This window comes from Microtus pennsylvanicus, chromosome 4, assembly GCF_037038515.1.
Source record: "Microtus pennsylvanicus isolate mMicPen1 chromosome 4, mMicPen1.hap1, whole genome shotgun sequence".
Classification (NCBI taxonomy): domain Eukaryota; kingdom Metazoa; phylum Chordata; class Mammalia; order Rodentia; family Cricetidae; genus Microtus; species Microtus pennsylvanicus.
Genome location: NC_134582.1, coordinates 86,467,985 through 86,486,361, shown reverse-complemented (window position 1 = coordinate 86,486,361; position 18,377 = coordinate 86,467,985). Strand labels below are relative to the sequence as shown.

General features: G+C 45.1%; 1 protein-coding gene across 2 annotated transcripts in view; it reads right to left on the bottom strand.

Annotated features, from left to right (window-relative positions):
- The window catches only part of Atxn1 (ataxin 1), a 382,307-nt gene that overhangs the window by 219,713 nt on the left and 144,217 nt on the right, over positions 1–18,377 (bottom strand). For both annotated transcript variants that reach the window (XM_075969766.1, XM_075969767.1), the window contains exon 4: positions 4,980–5,108. The gene's annotated coding sequence lies outside the window, so the exon portion shown is untranslated. The remainder of the gene's footprint in view (positions 1–4,979; positions 5,109–18,377) is intronic.

Genomic DNA, 18,377 nt, shown 5'->3' with positions numbered 1-18,377 from the left:
TTAGTATGCACCAAGACAGCGTCCATGCTTTTAACACATATACACTCAGAGGAATGAGAAGATCCATTGCCCAGTTTCTCACTGACATGCACTGTTTAAGTCACTTCCTTTGAGAGGTGGGTAAATGCACACCACTTATGACTCAGACACGGGTCCCCTGGAGGGAAGTCTCACAGTACACTCCTGTCCCTGTCCTCATCACGTTCCTGTCTGGAGTTGTAGCCACAGGCACTCACTCCATCTCCAGTCCCATCTATTCTCCGGTCCTTTCGGCTTCATGCCTTCCTCACCCACAAGTCTTTCTGCCGTTTCTCCACCTCCTCACTCTAGAGCCCCCCTTTCAACAGACCAGCTCATGTTCCCATTCACTCGAGCCACTCGGTGTGCTTGTGATAGGACCAACCTTAGTTTTGAAAGCTCCATGAGGGCCAGCCCATGATCCCTTCCATGTCTACAATGCCTAACACCGTATCAACAAATCATTTGTCAAATAAGTGAACGTGTGGGGAGTGATTGAAAGAGGTGACTTCCAGTAGGAAGGCACAGTCTTTATTTCTCACAATCCAAAAGCCATGGCTTCATTCCGGACAGGACACACTTTAGGGTACCCTCAGTTGGATGGGAAACTCTGAGAATTAACTTTTCAGCCACACTCTGATGATTGTAAAGATATTCTTCCACAGGGCTATGGGGGAGAAAATGGTTTGCATAACTATACCTAAGGACCAGAGAACAGCGGCAGGATGTCAGCTCCCGAGTTACCACCTCGTTAGAATGATTAAAACAACATTCCCCGCTCCCCTGCCTCTCTAGAGGCATTTATTCTGGCAACTACGATGCCTGCATTTCTGCACAGCAGCCCAAGAGTCACAGCTAATGGCTCCTTCTTCCTCCCTCTTTCAGCCTCCATTGACTGTGTCATTGAGGAGACTAAGTGCTATCCAAACACCATAAGTTCCATGTGGTGGTGTCATTGCCATCTGCGTATCAGCTACACGCAGCCTTTCTACCTATACTCCTGAGGTTCCTCATCTGAGTCTGGCAGAACGCAGCAAACATTTTATAGAATGTGTATTTGTCAACACATCTTATTTTTTGGTCCTCACTCCCATGAACAAGGCTTTAATTCCTTTTAACCAATATACATATTTGCCTAAAATACATGATTTGTTTCCTTATGCATCTTCACCATTACCTATGAGAGATTCACTCATGACATTCAAGAGGCAGTCTTCAGCAAAATGAAAATGCCTTAATTAGGAATTCAGATGTTCCTTTCTGCTAAGTGCAAAGCTGGCAGAATGAGACTGGAAATTAAGGCCCTGGTGAATACAATACCAAGACACACAAACCAGCTGTAGAAAACCCAGTGAAAGGCAGTGGCTGAAGCCATCCAAGTGGCTCTGATGGGGGAGAGTCTTCTGTTTTGTAATAATTTCATTGGTTAAATAAAGAGACTGCCTTGGCCCTTTAATAGGACATAAAATTAGGTAGGCGGAGTAAACAAAACAGAATGCTGGGAGAAAGAAGCTGAGTCAAGGAGTCGCCATGATTCTCCCACTCCAGACAGATGCAGGTTAAGATCTTTCCTGGTAAGCCAGCTCGTGGAGCTACACAGATTATTAAAAATGGATTAGATCAATATGTAAGAGCTAGCCAATAAGAAACTAAAACTAATGGGCCAGACAGTGTTTAAAAGAATACAGTTTCCATGTAATTATTTTGGGGCATAAGCTAGCCATGTGGGCAGCCGGGTGCCAGGAACGTAGCCCGCCGCTCTTAATACAACATGGCTCTGTCTTTGTCTCATTTGATGAAAAATCACTTTTGGCCCTCTTTCCTCCCACTTTTCCGTCTTAATATGTGGCTACGGGGTGGAGCGGCTCAGAACCCAGCTTTCCTTTTTTTTCCTTTAGGTTTTATATATTTTCACGTTATGTGTATAGGTGTTTTGCTCAAATGTGTATCTCTGTGTAGCAAGTGTGTGCAGTGTCTGAGGAAGCCAGAAGAGGGTTCCAGATCTCCTGGAATTGGAGTTATATTCTATCCTGAGCCACCATGAGGGTGCTGGGAGTTGAACTCAGGTCCTCTGAGGAACAGGCAGTGCTCAGCTATTGAACCACCTTTCTACCTTGTCTAGCTTTTCCTTTTGCATCTGTAGGCTGGAGCACATAATGACAAGAACTAAGGGGGAGAAAATTCTTCCCCCACCGTTTCACTCATTGAGTTTATGAGATGAGGCTTGGTTAGTGAGAGGAGAAGGACAAGAGTCAAATGGATCAGTTCACCCATGGCTCCAGAAGGTTAGGGACTCTGCCTGTGACTCACAAAAGACCTGAAGCCTTCTTAGAGAGAGGCGCTCTCTATACCATGGCGAGGCAGCCTGGGTAGAAATGAGAATCCATTACACATGACTAAGCCCAAGGCAACTTGGGTGTCCTAGCCAGTAGGTGGGCTATTAATTTTAAACCCTGCAGAAGAAGATGGGTCTTTTCCTTGAAGATATTCAGTGGAGTCTCTCCTGGACAGTAGTGACTTGGTATATGCTAATAAACCCATGTAGTTCCTCCAGACACCAAAGGATGAACCAGAGGAAGAAGAGGGAGAATGGAAGAATAATTTCATAAATCAGTGTTCCACAATGGTCAGCACCATATGTTATTCTTGTTTACTTCTATCTCCTATCACGATCATTTTCTCTGTTAAAGGACTTATTTGTTTGTTAGTATGTGTTTCTGTGTAAGTACATATGTGTGTGCAGGGAAATGTGGGTATGTACCCACAGTCGCCAGCAGAGGGTGTCGGGTGTCTTCTGTCACTTTCCACCCATTCCTTTCAGGCAGGGTCTCTCCCTGAACCTGGGCTTTGCATCTTGACTAGGCTGGAATCCTGTCTCAACTCCTCAGAACTCATTTTCTAGAATGCCTGGTTTATTATACAAATTTTGAGATCTGAACACTGGTTCCCCATGATGGTGGGACAAGCACTCTTAACTGCTGAGACAACCTCTACAGCCCCCATTTTCTGCAGGGGGCGGGGGCTGCTGTTGTTTCTGCTTTCTTGAGATATGGTCTCATGTGATGCAACCAGACCTTGAATTCCTGATCCTCTTACCACTGTGTGCTGGAATCATGGGGTGCGCCAGCAGACTTGACCCGCCATCCATCCTTTTCTAGTATCAACACACCCTCCCTCAACACGAGACTTTAGAGAGAATAAGCTTGTCACATACATACAGTCACATGAGCATCACCTCATGCAATGGGCACGATTTTCTCTACATTTTTCAAATGTGAACTTAAAACAGCATCCCGGAGGAAAAGAGCAGGGCTGTTCTCTGAACCCCAGTAACAGACCTCGGGATCAGAAGCCTCTGTGTCCTATAAGGCAACCACCTTCCTGATACACGCATGCTAGATAGTCATAGACGCATACACATTCCTAGGAATGAGAAGTCCATCTTCAGATTGCTTGGCCTGAAGGCTGTTTATGAACTATCTCCGCATAGTTTGTAAGCATTGAAAAACTTCACTTTTCTCCGGAAAATGCTGGCTATTCCGTGATTTCACAATTGTCTAAAAATACTTGGCTGGGAAGAAAGATCTCACAGTTCCCCGGGGCTCTTACAGTCCTCCGTGATTTAGTATTATTTCTCAAATGTCCAAAGCTGGCAAGTTTTGAGTGTGCTTCTGTCTGCAGAATGCGAGTTCTAGAAAGCAACATGATCTGCAAGTGATGCCCCCCTCCTCTGCGCGCACATACGTGCCCTCACACACCACACACGGACACACACTGGTCATTTTCCATCATCAATTGGCAAGCACCCTTTCTGCTTCCAGAGCTCTTGCCATCTGGAATTTTGAGGGCAGAGATCCTCTTGTATGTCTCTTTTGGACGTAGAACCTACTACCGTGTGACTGGAAAGTAGTTTAGAAACATGTACTGAAACTCTTCAAACCTGAAAGTTCTTCTATTCAGTAGTTCACCAATAGGCAATTCTCCAGAGGAAGCCATTAACAGTGGGCTACATTGTAATGTAAATGCTACATTACAAGAACTTTCTGATTGCATGAAAGTTAAAAAGTATAGAAACAATCCAATTCCAGCTGAAGAGAATCAAGACAATGAAATATCAATGTTTCTGCTTGCTGGAAAATTATATAACCAGGGAAAGTTATATTGTAAAAACGATATTGCCACTGAATGATGTTGACTGTCACAAGGAACAAATATTGGATGACGTATATTATATTGTACTACTCTCTGACAGTTGTCTCTACAGCTGAATGTCACCACCAGAGTTGGCCCTTACTCATCATTGTCTTGCCACATATCTTATGAGTCACTTCAAACTAAATAAAAATTATTTTTTCTCCTAAAAAAGTAAGAAAAACAAAAGGGGCTTAACAGAGCAGATGGCTCAGTAGCTAAATCACTTTTTGTGCAAGGATAAAGAATCGGAGTTCAGATCCCCTGACCTACACAGAAGGCAGGTGGGAATGGTAACCCACTTGTGATTCCAATGGAAGGGAGAGACAGAGCTTCCTCTGAGCAAGCTGGCCGGCTGCGCTAGTCATATTAGCTCTGGATTCAGTTGAGAGACAGTGCATGAATACATAAGGTGGAGAGTGATTGCGGGAGACTTCCAACGTCAAGTCCTGAGCTCTCTATGCACACAAACATGTTCACTGCACTTGTGTGTGAGCATGCCTACACACATGCCTAGACACCACACTGTTACATATATGTGCAGAAAAGTAACAATTCGCTTTCATAGAAAGAATAATTCATAGATATGTAGATATATTATTCCTGTGTGTGTGCAAGTGTATGTATGTGTGTGCCTGTGTTTGCGTGCACTTGTGTGTGTGCGCACGTATGGATCTTCATGAAGAGCTGCTGATACACACTCAACTTGCATCTTGGGATTTCAAGGCTAAATGACCATGACTCTGGCCACAGACTTTAGCCTCACTCACCTGTACCATTTGCTTTCATCACAGTGCAAAGCCACAGGCGGCCGCTCCCTTCTCAGCAGATCTTTCCTTGAAGAGTTTGCTTGAGTAGAAAGAGTGGCAGTAGAGAAAGTCAGTGTAAGAGGCCCGGACCTGCGAACAGAAAAACAAGACTGGTGGTTATGCGGTTTCATGGCCCTAATTAACACAATCTGAAGTCAGCAAAAAGATAAATCACACACACACACACACACACACACACACACACACACACACACACACACCACTATAATTTTTAAGATAAAAGGGTTTTTTAATAAAAAGGATTAGATAAACAAATAGGTCTTGACTCTGATATTTCAGGGAAATCCAAGACTGTTCTCAGGAGCCCTCAGGACCAGGCTGAATCAAAGCTTTCTGATCAAAATTCTTTCTTTTCCTTTAGAGATTTATTGATTTTTATTTTGTGTCTGAGTGTTTGGCCTGCATGTATGTATGTGCAGTGTGTGTGTGCCTGATGCCTGCAGAAGCCAGAAGAGGGCACTGCATACCCTGTGAGCTAGCTTGCAGGGTGAATGTGGGAAGCCAATCCAAGCTGGCCTCCCTTCAGACACTGGTCCACGTTTCAGGCAGGCAGCATCCCCCGCTCTGGCTCCATCTCCTGTTTATTGTAACTTTCCTTCCTACGTGCCCTGAGTTCTCACATACCCACCTTGAGCTTCCCAAGACTGAAGCGTGGAGGCTGACTATTGCCGGGGTACCTGTAACATCACCGCACAGAGGCCAACTCCTGCCTCACTCGTTTCAAAGGCCACATGTTGCTCAAAAAAAGAACAGTGGTCTGCCAAGGAAAAATCTTTTCATAATCACGTCTTTGGCAAATGACCCACCACAGATGCCTTAGTCACTGTTGGGACAATAAATACAGATCTTCTGAGAGGTCACAGAACCTGTTCTGGGAAATTTTCTTTCATCCATGTTGCAAGATTTTCTAGGCTTTTCAGCGGGAATGGAGGCAACACTGCTGCCCTATGCGACCCATTTCACTGAGCTCCTGATGTCAGCCTCTCCTAGTGACCTCTTCCCAGCAATGAACCTGGAGACATCACCGAGGAGCCACAGCCTCCAACCACTTCAGTGTGATCTCTGAACAGAAACGAAGAGGGCAAGCTCGGTTGCTGCACAATTGCAGGAGGACTTAAGTTACACCCTCAGAGACCACATTTTTAAAGAAGCCATGTATGGTGCATGATTATAATCCCAACAGGAGAAGTGGAGGCCAGCAGCTCCTTGGGGCTTGGTAGCCAAGCAGCCTTCCCTAGTTGGCTACCGCTGCACTAATGGCTACTTTCTCAAAAAACAAGGTTGATAACTTTTGGAGAAAAACCTTGGGGGTTAATCTCTATCCTCCACAGACACATGCACACATATGTACCCAAACATGTATACATGTACATACATGTATGCACATACACACATGCAAAAGGAAAGGGATTATCACATGTAATGGGCAGAAAGTGGGAGCAAAAAGGGAGAACTCTGACCCATGCTATAGCTTTAAAAATATTTGCACTGCACAAAATTTGAAGCAGTATACTTTTGAAGCCCAGCACCCGAGACTGCCAGGTCCCTGACCACCCTGATGGTGGGAATATCCCACATTTTGCTTCTTCCCTAAAGTATCCTATTGCTTCTCTCCCAAAGTAAACTATTGCCCTTTGCTTTTTATTCATTGTTCCCTAAAATGTGTGGTTTAAAAGGTTTTTTTTTTTTTTAAAATTAAAGAAGGTTCTCATATAGCCCAGACTGACCCCTAGCTTTCGAGATGAACATCCCCATCCTTGCCATTGTCATGCTCCTGCTTCTACATCCTGAGTGCTGAGAGGATGGAAGCACCCCAGAACATCTGGATTATCTGATGCTGGGGATTGAACCCAGGGCTTCATGCCTGTTAGGCAAGAACTCCACCAACTGAGGGACACTCTTGGATTACAAAACACATTAAGTAATTCTGTCATGCTGCATACAGTCTCTGGGAACTAGAGCCCCACAGTGTTTTTTGCTAAGACTGACCAAGTTTGTTTTAGGTGACTTGAGTTGTTTCCACGATATAACATTCCACTGTGTTGCTAAACCGAATCATTTTGGCTTAAAATTGGCTTTGTACCCGGGTGGTAAAATCTGGCCCAACACAGTCTTTGCACATGGTACAACTATGTCCTAACTTGGCGTATAAACAAGTTATAATATCATCTCAGCATAGAGTATAGGAATAGAACCAAGCAACTAAGTCTCAACCAATCACAAGTGTCAAGGTTTTAGCCAATCACAGGCTGCCAACTGATCAGACCATGTCTACCGAAGTCCAATGGCAACTGTGGCCAATCAAGTCCTGTCCGTATGTCATTTCCTTTTCTTCGGCTATAAATAGAACCTGTAAGTGTGGTGGGGTGGAGCGTTCCAAACCCTCTTTGTTCTGGAATGCTGCCCAGTTCTAGAACCTTTTTTCCTTGCGTAAGTAAACTTTGTTAAATTTAACTCATGTCAGTTTTTCTTTTAACAGTTTTGCAGTGTGAAAATATATGTGTGTATATATATTTCCCTTCTATTGATGGACTTCCACGTTTTTCCAGCTTCCATTTTTTCCCTTGCTAGAAACATGCTGTGTCTATTAGAGGCAATACGCATAAGCACACATGTCCTGGGGTTCAGCCCAGGAATATATGAATATACACTTTTGCACAATAACATCAGACTGGTTTCCAAAATGAATCCATCAATCTACTTTCCTGCCAGCAGTGAGTCCCATATGTTTCCAAACTGACCAGTCATTTTAGAATCAGGAAGACGGGTGCCATCTGAAGCCCGTGTATTTGTTTTGCAGAGGGGAAGTTTTAAATACATACTCTCCTTTTCTTCCCCCCTCACATTAGTGAGTTTACATTTCATTCACCAGTAACGAATGAGTGACTTGCTGGGGTAGGTTTATTTTCCCACTTTGGAAAGTGACATTAGCTAATGACTTGGATTGAAGTGAGAGGGAAAACTTTGACGGTAACATGTAGCTTTATTTCTCAGCCATTCAATTCCTAAGGTGGTGCCAACGAATATTCTAATAAGCCCAGAAGGATGGTGTGGCCATGGAACCCCAGCACACAGAAGGCAGAGGCGGGGAGATCAGAACTTTAATGACATCTTAACTTATGTCACAAGTTCCAGCTCAACCTGGGGTATATGGGATGCTACTTCAATGCCTCCAAACAACATCCCAAAAATAAACAAATGAAAGGAATAAAAATCAAAAAATTGCTAAGATGAATGAAGTTCTAGGACCAAGACTTCCCACTGGGAATGGGAAACTAAATAAAATGTAAATATACCAGAACGATGAACACTTGAAGCAGTCTTTATGTTCCCATTGTTAGAGAGAAGCCGAACAGTGAGCCAAACTAAATGAGAAAAACACTTCAGCCTTTATTTTAGAAAAGCAAAAATTAAAGACCTTGTAATTACATTTTGCTGGGCATAGGCTTCGTGAGGAAATTTTCCTTCTGCACAAGACCAAGGTCAGGACGTAAGGCTCCTTTGATGCAGCTTTTAAGAGCGATCCCAGGTAGGCTACTTACAGGTATGTCATGGACCTGGCTGGGTCTGAGTGTGGAAGTAATGGGTAAAAAGCTTAGGGAGGCAAGATGGACTGATGGTCACAAGTCACCAAACCTCTCTTAACAGAAGTGTTCGACTCCCGTCAGGGCCCCAGCCGGGAAGCATGGTCAGCACTGACCAGTATCTTTTCCATCACTGAACGTACGTTCCTTCCCACTCTCTGTCTACACTGCCGTATGGTAAACGGTCTTCCCTAGGGTTTGAGTCCCTTCCTCTACCCTGGTCTCTTTTGACTGGGTGCCCCAATCTAGCAGAGAAATGCCTGAAGGGTATGTGGCAAGAGAAGAAATGAGTAGTTAAGAATTTTGCAGGAACGGATGTTTCTGGAAAACTGAGTATTGAGAGAAAATAAGGAAAGTAAGTTATATTATCAAATGCTTTTACGTTGCCTGCTTGGGATTCCCACCAGTTACCAATGGCGTTGCTTCTATGTGGGCTCTCATGTTGTATCGTGTTAAGAAAAAGCCTTATTTTTGTTGTTGCTTAAAATTCACGAATTAACTAATTAATTGCTTTAGCTTGTGTGCCTATAAGCGGAGTTCAGAGGAGAGTTTATAGCAGTTGGTTCTCTCCTTCTACCACATGGGTTTCTGGAACCGAACTTCGGTAGCCAGTCTTGGCAAAAAACATCCTCACCTGCTGAGCAATTTTGCTGGACCACAAGTCTTTATTTTGTTCACACTTCATGGGCTTGTGAGCTGGTGGCCAGGCAGGCATTATCTGGTGAGCCCTTCCTTCCTGGTGAGGGAACGCTTTAATTGCCTTGTTTATTTTTTTATTAAAACTGTGATTTTTTTTTAAAAGCCACCCTGGGGCAGAGGATTTAATTCATTTGGCAGAGTGCTCACCTAGTTTATACAAAGCTCTGGGTTTAATCCCCAGCACCACTCGAACCAGCCACAGGGATGCACCTGCCTAGTTTCCCAGCACCTGGGAGGTGGAAGCAGGAGGATGAGAAAATCAAGATCATCCATGACTATATAGTGAGTTAGGGGCCAGCCTGGGATACATGATACCTGGTCTTAAAAGAAATGAAAGCAAAAGAAGAAGAAGAAGAAGAAGAAGAAGAAGAAGAAGAAGAAGAAGAAGAAGAAGAAGAAGAAGAAGAAGAAGAAAAAGGGGAAGGGGAAGAAGAAGAAGAAGAAGGATAAGGGGAAGAGGAAGAGGAAGAAGAAGGGGCACGGGTACGGGGAGGGGGAGAAGAGGAAGAAATGAAAGCCACCTTACCTGAGATCTAGTGTCTGTTACTAGTGTACGCAGCCATGTTGAGGAAGGAGGGTCTGTGACTTTAGGTGACTTTAGCTTTCATGGTCAGCGACATTAAAATCACTGTACGGAATAGGAGCCTTGTGACAGTGGCGTGTGAAGATCCTATTTAAATAAACCTACTTTCTGCGACTACAAACATCTATTGACAAGCGCCTTTGATGTCTAATGTGATGTTCAAGTATGTTTGACTTTTTATACAGTGACTAGACTGTCTTTTGGGGAGAATTTGGGGAGCTTATTGATGTGCTTAATGAGTCCTCCTCCCTCCTCATCTAATCTCAAGGGAAATGAGGACGGAACCCATTTCCTACCCAAAGCAGCATTTGGAGGCTGCATCAAATCCACCAGCAACCTTTGTAACAAGAGATCGCTTTGTAAAGGTAATACAGGTCTAAGCATTCTTCAGTAAGGGCTTGGCTTTCAACTGGCTCGCCCCGCTCACCCAAAAGCTTTTGTAAGGGAGCTGTCTGAACAAGCTGGGCCACCCAGTCAAATCTCAGTAACATCGCTGCCCTCTCCCTGAATGGCTGGCTGCCTTCACTCATCTTCAGGGGCTGTGTGGCAAATCCGTTGGCTCTATGACACCCCACCTCCTACCCCAGTCTTACCTACAGAAGAACAACCACTCTGGCAGCAGCCTGACAGGCATGGAGCTTGTGTTCTTCTCTGCTAGAGTCAAGGGGAGCAAATTGGAGCCTACAAGCACCTCCAAGTGGAAGGAAGAAAATTCCCTTAGGCCTTGCAAGAAAGAATGTCAGCTATGTGTGTGTCCAAGGAGAAAGACATACTTAAACATCACACTCTCCTAAGACTTGCCAAGTATGTGCAGATCACCCCCTTTTCCCAGGCATCATTGTGGCAGCAATGCCCATCCAGGAAAACATTATCTGAAATGCTTAAAGAATGTCTGATACCTTGGAGAACACTGTAAGTCCGCAACAAGCTGCACAGAACCGTTCAACACAAGGGGAAGCATGTCCCCGAATGCTACCAGTAGCATTGTGAAGAGGGCCATATGAGTGCTATTTGATTAAGTGGGGAGGTGCACATCTCTGGCCAGGGATGGCAAACAGAAGCTGCTGAGTCCTGAGCTGTGCTGGAAGTAGAATCGAGCAGCCTAGGACTGCATAGAAACAGTTGAGCTCGGAAGAACCGTTAACGCATGCCCTGGAGCTCATTTCAAGTTAGAGAAACTGGGGGCCACGGTTGCATATTTACAAGACCACAGCCTTCCAATGGCTCAGGCTACCTGGAACTCCATAGTGAGATGCTGTCATTGCCTTTCAAGATTCTCCCTTCCTCCTCTCCTCTCCCTTATTTGCTTCTCTCCTTCCCTTTTCTCCTTTCTCTCTTGAGCTTCTTCTTGCAATACCCCCCATCCTGTTCCTCAGAATGGAAAATTCAAATATTCAGAATAAATACATGAGTCCTTTTAAGGGAGGTAGCTGCTTGCTGGTTTGATTCTCGGGTTCATTAGCTATAAAATGAGACACTGACACGGGCCAAGAAGGTTAGCATCGAGCTGGGTTCAATTATATAAATGAGAGTACATCCATGGTCCTAAGGACTCATGTAGCATTCAGGAAACTCCAAGTTCCAGCTCCAGTACCATATAAACTGTATAAGACAGCACATGGCAAGAATCCCAGCATTGGGAAGTTCAAGATCATCTTTGGCTACACAGACTAGCCAAGAGATCCTGTCTCAAAATAAAATACTCTAATAAAACAAAGCAAGCACGCATGGCCAGCCCTGTTCTCATCTAGACACTCAGACATTGGTTTCCCCTCCCTTGTTACAGAGTAGATTTAACTAGGACTTTAAATAGGACAACAGTTGAGGGCTAAACAAAGCCAATGGCTTCCTGAAAGGGCAGCAAAATGGTGCCCCAAGAGAGTATCTGTTCACAAACAAGGTGGGGCAAGCTTGACTGAACACCAATATTTGGCTGCAAGGTTGTCCTGCAGAGAAACTGGCCTCTACTCCAGAGCCACACACACAGCCCCTTGTTCTCCGTCCAGCCGACAAGGAGAAGATAGCTAGATGTGTCAGCATGGCTGTGGTAGAGCTGTGACATAGGAACAGCTACCGTGGGGGGCGCGGGCAGCAGACAAAGCTTTGATGAGCAGATGACTGCTGGGCAGTGCAGGAGACAGCAATGATCGAGTCACTATGCACCCATGCCCAACCAGAGGCCAGAGATTCCGAAGTGTTCACCCACCTAACAAGACTGATCCAAACACAAAGCCAAAGGTCGGTGACACATTTACACGGCCACACTTCCCTAGCTTTTAACAGTCAGTCATCAGGGCCTATCAAGGCTCTAAGCAGGCAATTTCACCAACCACTCAGCAGGAGGGCCCATAGGGGAGGATGGAGCGAGGCAGGAGCGAAAGGCCCTCAAGGTTAGCTGGTGCAGAAATATGCTCTAACACTCAGGAGACTCAACATTCAGAAACACTCCTATTTGAAGCTCCCAGGGCCCTGTTATGTTAGAAACAAGCTGAGGGTCTGGAGAGCTAGCTCGACTGGGAATGTGCTTGGTAGACAATCGTGAGACCCTGAGTTTGCTCTCCATCACCCATAAAAAGCTGAGCATGGTAGCACACAGGCTGGAGTAGCAGGAAAGGGTGGATCCTGAGGGCTCACTGCCAACCAGGTTGGCCTAGTCAGCAAGCCCCAGGCACCAATGAGAGACCTTGTCTCAAAAATCAAGTTGTACAGCTCCTGAGGAACAACACCGGAGGTTTGTCTTTGGCTTCTACATACATATACACATGTGCACACATGTGCGAGCACACACACACACACACACACACAGAGAGAGAGAGAGAGAAGCTCAATTGATAAAGGACAGCAGGTGTGTTTTAATAATAAACAGAAACGAACATCACAATGAAAGATGGCTTTATTTAGAAATATTGGTATGTCCAGATACCAGCCCCTCTCTTCCCCCATGACTTTCCACAGGAGACACATTTTGGAGAATCACTAAACAGATAGTGTTCATTGTTAAATGTCACAGGAGTGGTAAATAAGCAGATTTGCATTTAGGAGATGTTAGTGGAGTGTGGGAACATGTGCCTGTAATCCCAGCACTCGGAAAGCTGAGGCAGGAGGACAGCTGAGAGTTTAAGGGCACTTGGAGATGTGTACTAAGACCCGTCTCAAAAGCAAAATAACCTTTAAAATGAATAATATGTCATATACGGATTATCTTGGATGTAATGGTATGACTTGGTCTTCATTATTATAAAGTTGTAGTGAATTTGTCATTCTTATTTCCTACCAGTCTTGGTTAATAGGGCTGGAGGGAGAGAGAGAGAGGTCAGCTTGTAAAATATTTACATTGCAAGCATGAGACTCTGTGTTCCATCTCTAGAACCTATGCTTGAAAAATGATTTTAGATCCAAGAGGGATGGTGCCCTTATAACCCCAACATTGGGATGGCTTGAAGGCTAGCCAGCATAGACTGATCAACAACTTTCCACACCACAGACAGGCACTGTCTCAAAAAATGACATGGATGGTGTCCTGAGGAATGCTACCTGAAGTTGGCCTCCACACGTATGCACACATACATGCATGCATATGCACACATACTAACAACGTACATACATAAATAATGAGTAGCCTTAAGGTGTCTTATGTTGTGTGTCATCGGCAACAAATCTTAGAATGTCAGCTGACTCTTCCTATCCTGTCTACTTTCTGTCTATGTGCACTGTGCCCACCAAGAATGCAATGCAATTTAAGCAAAACCAAGCAAAAGAACCCAAAGCATCATCATACAGTGCTCCCCAAAGCCAAAGGAAACGATCCTCGAGTATACACACCACTGATTACGCCACATTAGCACAGATAATTCAAAGTTGCCTGTCTGGTAATATTGAGCAGCAGACACAACTTTTAGAAAATTTCTCCCTGGTATTAGCTATGCTAAAAACCCCTGAGTGAATGTTCCTCCCAAGTCAAATCCATCTCTCTTAAGAGTGGGTATAATAAATGGGTAGCCTAAAAGGAAGGCTTTGAACAGAATGTCTCACTATTGTCTGATTATTCTAAATTTAAAACTCCAACAAAGGCAGGGATTATTCTCCTAGAGGTTTCAAGATTCACGAGAGTTTGCTAATGAAGTTCCTTTAGGAGTGCAAATCAAAAAATTGCTATCTGCAAGCTGCCAAGCGTTTTATGCTTGGGTGGTGTTTTTAAATCAAAGTCACCATTCATTCAACAACAAATGTTTGTCTGGAATAAATGAATGAGAGTAATGGCCTTGAAGTGCTTCACGAGCTTAATCACCTCTAAGCTATGAATCAGGAAACAGCTTCCATCGAGCCTGGATGCACACGCCAATCAGAGTGAAATGGCAGCTGTCGTTCCGAGGGCTGAGGTGAGACCTGCAGACTGAAGTCATAGCTTTTGATTCTTATAGATGACCCGTCTTGGGGTCTACCGGCCCCTGTATTTGCCTTTCTTTAGAATCTCCATACAATTTGGAAGCTGAAAATCTAAGCCAAATGAGATAAGATTAAAGCAAAAAAAAAAAATTTGCTTGTTTGTGTGATTACTCTGGGAGGTGAAAGAGGGCCAAACACCCCTCCACCTTAATATGTAAGCAGAATGTGAATAGTCCGCCATAAGGAGGAGGATCAGGGAGCAAATGACTAACCCAGAAGCATCATGACACTAACAGTAAGAAAGACATGTGCCGCAGGACACAGGATGGGAGGTGGGGCAGGATTCCCTGGTGTTTCCGGTTTAACCCTAGTCTTCCAACAGTATAGCCAATAGCCATCACCCAATTCTCCATTCCCCCACCCCGTTCCCATTCTAACCTTAGAACAGGATGAAGCCAGAGAACTGGCTTAATACCTACCTATCTGCAACTCAAGGAAAATGCCAGCAGAACGTTGTTTGGTTTTGTGTTTGCAGGTGGAATCTAGCCAGCAAGTGGCCAATCCTTCTGCATTCCAGCGTCCTCAAATTGTTCAGTTTTCCCCAGTCTATGCCAAGGGAGTTAAGGCACTACTACCCCCATAGCAAAATGCCTTGTGTGTGCTCAGCTTTGGCAATGAACAACGGGCCTCCCACGTCTCTGTTTGGGCCCCAGTGGATGGATGGGCACCCTCTGTCCTTTGCAGACTAACAGGGAAAGTGAAGTTTACCTAGGATTGCTCCCCTGCCCTTTCCCTAAAGGGGCCTCCTTAAGCCCCAGAAGTCTGATTCCTAATTCCTCTCCATCTCTCCCAACCTCCCATGCCATTAACAGTCCTGAAACATCCCATTGTTTCCCTAGGAACACACTTCACTCATTGTTTTGCCTCTTAAAAAAAAGAAAAAAAACCTACTTTTAAACTTTGTAATTTTTAAAGCAAAGCATCAAATCCTTCACTTGGCATCAGGCAGCAATGGCTGTTCTGAATGGGTAAACACGGAAAGCCGCGCTCTCCCTCCTTTGAAAAAGCCTGTTTCAGAGCATGTCAAAGCCTGCCAGGAGGATGGAAGGACTTAGAAATCGCCGACCGGGTTCATGTTCCAGACAGCGCCTGCCTGAGCGTGCTGCATTACTCACTTACAAATTAGAAGCGACGTGGATGTGGTGTGATGTGGTTGATGCACTACTTCCGAGATAATGATACATCCTGGCCAGCCGCACGGTCTTAAGGACCACTCTCGGGACAGAGAAGAGCCCAAAAGAATCACAGCTGCCCGGGGATGCACTGACCGCTTCTGCTGAGGGTCTGCTCCCCAGAATCCAACCTCTCTGAGGAGAGGCAGCCTTACTACAGCAGTCCTTCTATGCTTGAGGCGTTGGGACCACCCCAGAGCCATGTGCCCCTACAGGCAGTTCTGAATATTATCCTTCTGCTAAATTCGGGGCACTAATCCTACCTAAAATCCTAAGGCTCCTGCCATTCTCCTCCCCACCCCTTGCCTGAGGGTGGCTCAACATGGGATACAGTGCCACCCATTCATCCCAGTACCCACTTTGAACCAGTTACAAATTTTCAAGCAGCAACTGCCAATGATCACACGGTAGAGTATGCAAAACCTTAATTAACGCTGACTGCCATTTCCTTGATCATGGCATCTCCCCTGCCAGGTAAGGAAGAAAGGAACACTGTATAAGGGAAAGCAGGTGTTGAGATAAGCAGGTGACCAAGAAGGGAGAGAGAGAAGGACATGGCTCCCCCAGTCCCTACCATAAGAAGGGTAGTTTGTAAAAACCTAGGGCTGACCCAGGCTTCATTCAGAGGTTGAATATTAAAACCCAAATGGAAATGAGGCAGGGGTGGTGGCTCACATCAGTAATCTGAATACTCCAGGAGCTAAAGAGGGAGGAGGATGACTGTGGGTTCAGGGTCAGTCTGGACCACATAGTGAGTTTTAAGTCAGCCCGGGCTAGATTGAGACTCTCCCTACCTCAAAAGGCTGCAACCCTCTAAAAATCAAATAGATAAGTCACGGCTTATCTATTATCAACAGGCAGTGGGGAGGTTTTAAAGAGATCTGAGCATGGAGATCGAGCAATAGGGACCAGAGCAAGCTGTTTCCAGACCCTCCCCAAAGGCTGGGGGTGTCACTGCATGGTAAGACACATATGTAAGACCCAGGCTTGAGCCCCCAACATTGAAGGAAAAGAAGAGCACATCCTGAACAGAGAGAGAAAAGAAACACTAAGAATAGAAACCCTTTGTACCCAATTGGTTACTAACAGGAAAGCCCAATTCTTAGACATGGAACTTGGGCCATTTTTGTATCATATGTGAGATACAATACATGCACATGTGTATGATACATATCGGGGGAAGTAAGAAAAAATATGCACATACTCTAACTGCATATCCAGCAAATAAACCAGAGCACAGCAATAAATGTGCTGTATCTGTGTAAGCGTAACAGAAATTAGATTCCCTTATACAAACTGCTCCCACTAAAGCCCAATTACCAGGCTGCCGCTATCAATTAAGTGTTTCATGAACTGTGTGTCCGATTAAGTCACTCGCATCCCTCATTCTCTGGAGCAACAATACAGTCTATTTCACATGTTCATGTTTCCCGTCTTACGATTCATATTACTACAGAACCCAGAATATGCAACCAACCGTAGGGAGGAGACGTTTCATGTCACGGCCACAGAAAGGATGACTTTCCCACAGCTGCAGGAAGTCTAATTTCTGACATGGCTGAGCATGTAACACATTTGCCCAGGGATGCATGCACCGCACTGCAGCCGGACTTAAAGGCTGCTGAGCCTACAGTCCTTTCCCCTATGTATTAGATTATTTGCTTCCGGTTCAGAAGTGCTCAGTGAGCATGGGGCACAGGGAAGATGCCATGGGAAGTGGTGAACTCGGGGAGGCGGTTGCTGGAGCTTTTGATTAGACACCTTGCCAAGGATAGGATTTATAAAAGTATAATCTCTTGGGCTGAGGATGCGGCTCGGTCAGTGGAGTGCTTGCCTAGCGAGCACTGGGTTCAAGCTCCCAGCACTACATGCACTGGGCATGGTGGCATATGTCTGTACTCTCAGTACTTGGGAGGGGGAGGCAGGGAAATCAGAAGTTCAAGGTCATCCTCAGAAAACAAACAGCACCTACCCTGTCTCTCAGTAAAAAGCCTGGTAGGGAGGCCAGAAGGATACCCAAAGTACAGGCCTAAACAAAACGTCTCCAAAATTGTACTCCTTATTTTATTATAATGTGGTTGTGACAGTGATATTTATTCAACGTGCCCTGAATTATCTGACATCACATATCCCAGACACCTGATACAGCAGATTGGCTGAGTCACTATTAATAAGAAGTATATGCTTTTTTTTTTTTTACCCTTTACCTAGTACCACTAAAGAAACTTTACCTTTGAGCCCAAGTGACAGGCAGCCAGCAGGCAAAGCTATTCCTAAGAATAGCCTTTATTTCATGGGCAATCACCTAGCGAGGCGATACTTATGCACACTATCAAAACAATGCCAGCGGTAAAGTGTAACACAAGCCAGAGGAGCCTCTCCATCTTCCACCCAGCATCTCAAACACCTGCCAGCGTGCCCTCCTGCCTCAACAACCGAGCTCACCTGCCAGGAGTCAACTCTTGAGGTCTGCTGAATGTAGCAGTCAGGAATAAGGGCACCTCCAGACAGGAGTTCTCGCCCAACTACGCCTTTCCTCTCTAGCGAAGACTTTTTCTCATTCTTCACTGTCAGCCTCTAAACACTAGATCACGGGTATCCGACTGGTTAGTCACGGGTATACAGCTCACGGAACTTGTTTCTGGATCACCCATGCCTGGTTCTAAATGCTCACGGTCTCAGAAGACAGAAGCCACCTGTATCTGGACAACAGACCTCAACCCATGCCAATACTGTTGACGTCCACATCTGTCATCCTGCCAGAGCCATTCTTCACCATATAATGATGCCACTCAATGGGACACTGCCAGGGGAAATGTCATCAGTTGATGGTGGTATTGTATTGTTCTTATTT